The sequence below is a fragment of the Anopheles stephensi genome, unplaced genomic scaffold, assembly GCF_013141755.1.
Source record: "Anopheles stephensi strain Indian unplaced genomic scaffold, UCI_ANSTEP_V1.0 ucontig230, whole genome shotgun sequence".
In the NCBI taxonomy this organism is placed as follows: Eukaryota; Metazoa; Arthropoda; class Insecta; order Diptera; family Culicidae; genus Anopheles; species Anopheles stephensi.
This window is the reverse complement of record NW_023405159.1, coordinates 12,501-17,500: the sequence shown is the minus strand read 5'-3', so window position 1 is coordinate 17,500 and position 5,000 is coordinate 12,501.

Here is a 5,000-nt window from a genome sequence, read left to right as displayed (position 1 = left end):
CCCGTAGGACGACCATCACCAGTTAAGGTGTAGTTGACTTGTCAGGGCACGGTAGTCCCCACAAGTCCCCGATTATTCGTGGATATCGTCCTACGATTGTTTCTGACTCCTTTTGCTCCCCGCAGGTCCCCGTAGGACGACCATCACCAGTTAAGGTGTAGTTGACTTGTCAGGGCACGGTAGTCCCCACAAGTCCCCGATTATTCGTGGATATCGTCCTACGAGTTTTTGTGACCCTTGGGTTCCCGGCAGGTCCCCGTAGGACAACCATCACCAGTTAAGGTGTAGTTGACTTGTCAGGGCACGGTGGTCCCCACAAGTCCCCGATTATTCGGAGATATTGTCCTACGAGTTTTTGTGACCCTTTTGTTCCCCGCAGGTCCCCGTAGGACGACCATCACCAGTTAAGGTGTAGTTGACTTGTCAGGGCACGGTAGTCCCCACAAGTCCCCGATTATTCGTGGATATCGTCCTACGAGTTTTTGTGACCCTTGGGTTCCCGAACTTTGCTACGATGGTTCTGCCTCCAGAGGAGACTTATGAACACTTCGTATCATTTCTTACACCGAACCATGGGATCGCGAGATTGCTCCCGGATCCCTAATCACCTTACATTTTCGTTTCGTTTCCGTACACTACGATGAGCTAATTCAATTTGTTTGTTCGTCTGGCGAACGTTTTATTGCGGAATTACCGCGGTACTTCCAGCCGGGTATGGCTGCCGTACGACCTACAGGATAGATCATCGAACCACTTTTCGTGCATATTGTCCGTCGAGGGTATCACCTCGATACCCCCAACAGACCTTTGGACACTTCCTCACTACTCCTTGGAGCAGCAATCAGGGAACCATATAGTAGGAACAGCCGAATATGGAACTCTTTTCGTACTTTGGACACCTCCTATAACTTGTATGGCGACTTCGGGGACCTTCATTTCGTTCTCAGTTGGTACCCCTATTTCGGTCTTTGGACACCTCGTCTTACCCGTATAACTCACTTTAGGTCCACTTATTTGCCTGATATCTCATCGTGAACCCGTTTTTCGTACACCGTACACACCTAGGAACACCACATATGCGTTTCCCTTTCGATCGTGAAGTTTTCAAATTTTTCGATTTTTGGTCCTAGAAATTCATGAACGGTGGGAGACCAAAATTTTTCATAAAAAAAAAATTTTCACCGTTTGACCATAAAAACCTTCTTTTCGTACATACCCCATCATTTCTTCACGTTTTAGGCCATTTCTGAAATTTTCGCTTCGATAGTGTGTCCCCTATAATACAAAATGAACATTTTGCATCTCCCACAAGTGGCCATTTTTTTCCGCCACTGAAGAACACGACCTCGGGAACTCGGACCTAGGACGTGGCCATGTAAGTCATAGGCCACCCCAACTTTTGCAAAATACTGTTTCTTTTCACTTTTCATGATCTAAGGCGCGTTCCGACGGCGTTTTGAACAAATTTATGAGAAAAAAAATTTTGACCCTCGGACCAAAATTTTTTCGTTCGGGGCCCCATGGCCTATGGCCAGTGTGGGAACTCGGGATGCCGATATGACAAAATTTGTCAAAAAATCACTAAAAAGTCGCTATGGCCCATTATTTAGAGCTTGTTGAGACCTTTCTAAAACACCTTGGTTGACCCCTGTCCGATAAGTAGTTTTCGAGATATTCGAGAAAATGTGATTTTTTGGGACTTAGAAAATTTTTGACCCTTACCCTAAGAAAAAGTGATTTTTTCATAGGACAATTTTTTCTTCGCAAATACTGTTTGGTTTCACTTTTCATTATTAGAAACGCGTTCCGAAGCCATTTTCATCAAAATCTCGTGAAAAAAAATTACACCCCCGGACCAAAAGTTGGCCGTTCGGTGCCCTATGGCCTATGGCCAGTATGGGAACCAAGGATGCCGATATGCGAAAAAGTGTCAAAAAATCACTTGAAAGTCGCTATGGCTCATTAAATAGAGCTTGTAAAGACCTTTCTAAAACACCTTGGTTGACCCCTGTCCGATAAGTAGTTTTCGAGATATTCGAGAAAATGTGATTTTTTGGGACTTAGAAAATTTTTGACCCGTACCCTAAGAAAAAGTGATTTTTTCATAGGACAATTTTTTCTTCGCAAATACTGTTTGGTTTCACTTTTCATTATTAGAAACGCGTTCCGAAGCCATTTTCATCAAAATCTCGTGAAAAAAAAATTTCACCCCCGGACCAAAAGTTGGCCGTTCGGTGCCCTATGGCCTATGGCCAGTATGGGAACCAAGGATGCCGATATGCGAAAAAGTGTCAAAAAATCACTTGAAAGTCGCTATGGCTCATTAAATAGAGCTTGTAAAGACCTTTCTAAAACACCTTGGTTGACCCCTGTCCGATACGTAGTTTTCGAGATATTCGAGAATAAGTGATTTTTTGGGACTTAGAAAATTTTTGACCCGTACCCTAAGAAAAAGTGATTTTTTCATAGGACAATTTTTTCTTCGCAAATACTGTTTGGTTTCACTTTTCATTATTAGAAACGCGTTCCGAAGCCATTTTCATCAAAATCTCGTGAAAAAAAATTTCACCCCCGGACCAGAAGTTGGCCGTTCGGTGCCCTATGACCTATGGCCAGTATGGGAACCAAGGATGCCGATATGCGAAAAAGTGTCAAAAAATCACTTGAAAGTCGCTATGGCTCATTAAATAGAGCTTGTAAAGACCTTTCTAAAACACCTTGGTTGACCCCTGTCCGATAAGTAGTTTTCGAGATATTCGAGAAAATGTGATTTTTTGGGACTTAGAAAATTTTTGACCCGTACCCTAAGAAAAAGTGATTTTTTCATAGGACAATTTTTTCTTCGCAAATACTGTTTGGTTTCACTTTTCATTATTAGAAACGCGTTCCGAAGCCATTTTCATCAAAATCTCGTGAAAAAAAAATTTCACCCCCGGACCAAAAGTTGGCCGTTCGGTGCCCTATGGCCTATGGCCAGTATGGGAACCAAGGATGCCGATATGCGAAAAAGTGTCAAAAAATCACTTGAAAGTCGCTATGGCTCATTAAATAGAGCTTGTAAAGACCTTTCTAAAACACCTTGGTTGACCTCTGTCCGATAAGTAGTTTTCGAGATATTCGAGAATAAGTGATTTTTTGGGACTTAGAAAATTTTTGACCCGTACCCTAAGAAAAAGTGATTTTTTCATAGGACAATTTTTTCTTCGCAAATACTGTTTGGTTTCACTTTTCATTATTAGAAACGCGTTCCGAAGCCATTTTCATCAAAATCTCGTGAAAAAAAAATTTCACCCCCGGACCAAAAGTTGGCCGTTCGGTGCCCTATGGCCTATGGCCAGTATGGGAACCAAGGATGCCGATATGCGAAAAAGTGTCAAAAAATCACTTGAAAGTCGCTATGGCTCATTAAATAGAGCTTGTAAAGACCTTTCTAAAACACCTTGGTTGACCCCTGTCCGATACGTAGTTTTCGAGATATTCGAGAATAAGTGATTTTTTGGGACTTAGAAAATTTTTGACCCGTACCCTAAGAAAAAGTGATTTTTTCATAGGACAATTTTTTCTTCGCAAATACTGTTTGGTTTCACTTTTCATTATTAGAAACGCGTTCCGAAGCCATTTTCATCAAAATCTCGTGAAAAAAAAATTTCACCCCCGGACCAAAAGTTGGCCGTTCGGTGCCCTATGGCCTATGGCCAGTATGGGAACCAAGGATGCCGATATGCGAAAAAGTGTCAAAAAATCACTTGAAAGTCGCTATGGCTCATTAAATAGAGCTTGTAAAGACCTTTCTAAAACACCTTGGTTGACCCCTGTCCGATAAGTAGTTTTCGAGATATTCGAGAATAAGTGATTTTTTGGGACTTAGAAAATTTTTGACCCGTACCCTAAGAAAAAGTGATTTTTTCATAGGACAATTTTTTCTTCGCAAATACTGTTTGGTTTCACTTTTCATTATTAGAAACGCGTTCCGAAGCCATTTTCATCAAAATCTCGTGAAAAAAAAATTTCACCCCCGGACCAAAAGTTGGCCGTTCGGTGCCCTATGGCCTATGGCCAGTATGGGAACCAAGGATGCCGATATGCGAAAAAGTGTCAAAAAATCACTTGAAAGTCGCTATGGCTCATTAAATAGAGCTTGTAAAGACCTTTCTAAAACACCTTGGTTGACCCCTGTCCGATAAGTAGTTTTCGAGATATTCGAGAATAAGTGATTTTTTGGGACTTAGAAAATTTTTGACCCGTACCCTAAGAAAAAGTGATTTTTTCATAGGACAATTTTTTCTTCGCAAATACTGTTTGGTTTCACTTTTCATTATTAGAAACGCGTTCCGAAGCCATTTTCATCAAAATCTCGTGAAAAAAAAATTTCACCCCCGGACCAAAAGTTGGCCGTTCGGTGCCCTATGGCCTATGGCCAGTATGGGAACCAAGGATGCCGATATGCGAAAAAGTGTCAAAAAATCACTTGAAAGTCGCTATGGCTCATTAAATAGAGCTTGTAAAGACCTTTCTAAAACACCTTGGTTGACCCCTGTCCGATACGTAGTTTTCGAGATATTCGAGAATAAGTGATTTTTTGGGACTTAGAAAATTTTTGACCCGTACCCTAAGAAAAAGTGATTTTTTCATAGGACAATTTTTTCTTCGCAAATACTGTTTGGTTTCACTTTTCATTATTAGAAACGCGTTCCGAAGCCATTTTCATCAAAATCTCGTGAAAAAAAAATTTCACCCCCGGACCAAAAGTTGGCCGTTCGGTGCCCTATGGCCTATGGCCAGTATGGGAACCAAGGATGCCGATATGCGAAAAAGTGTCAAAAAATCACTTGAAAGTCGCTATGGCTCATTAAATAGAGCTTGTAAAGACCTTTCTAAAACACCTTGGTTGACCCCTGTCCGATAAGTAGTTTTCGAGATATTCGAGAATATGTGATTTTTTGGGACTTAGAAAATTTTCGACCATGACATATATGAAAAGTGAATTTTTCATAGGACCA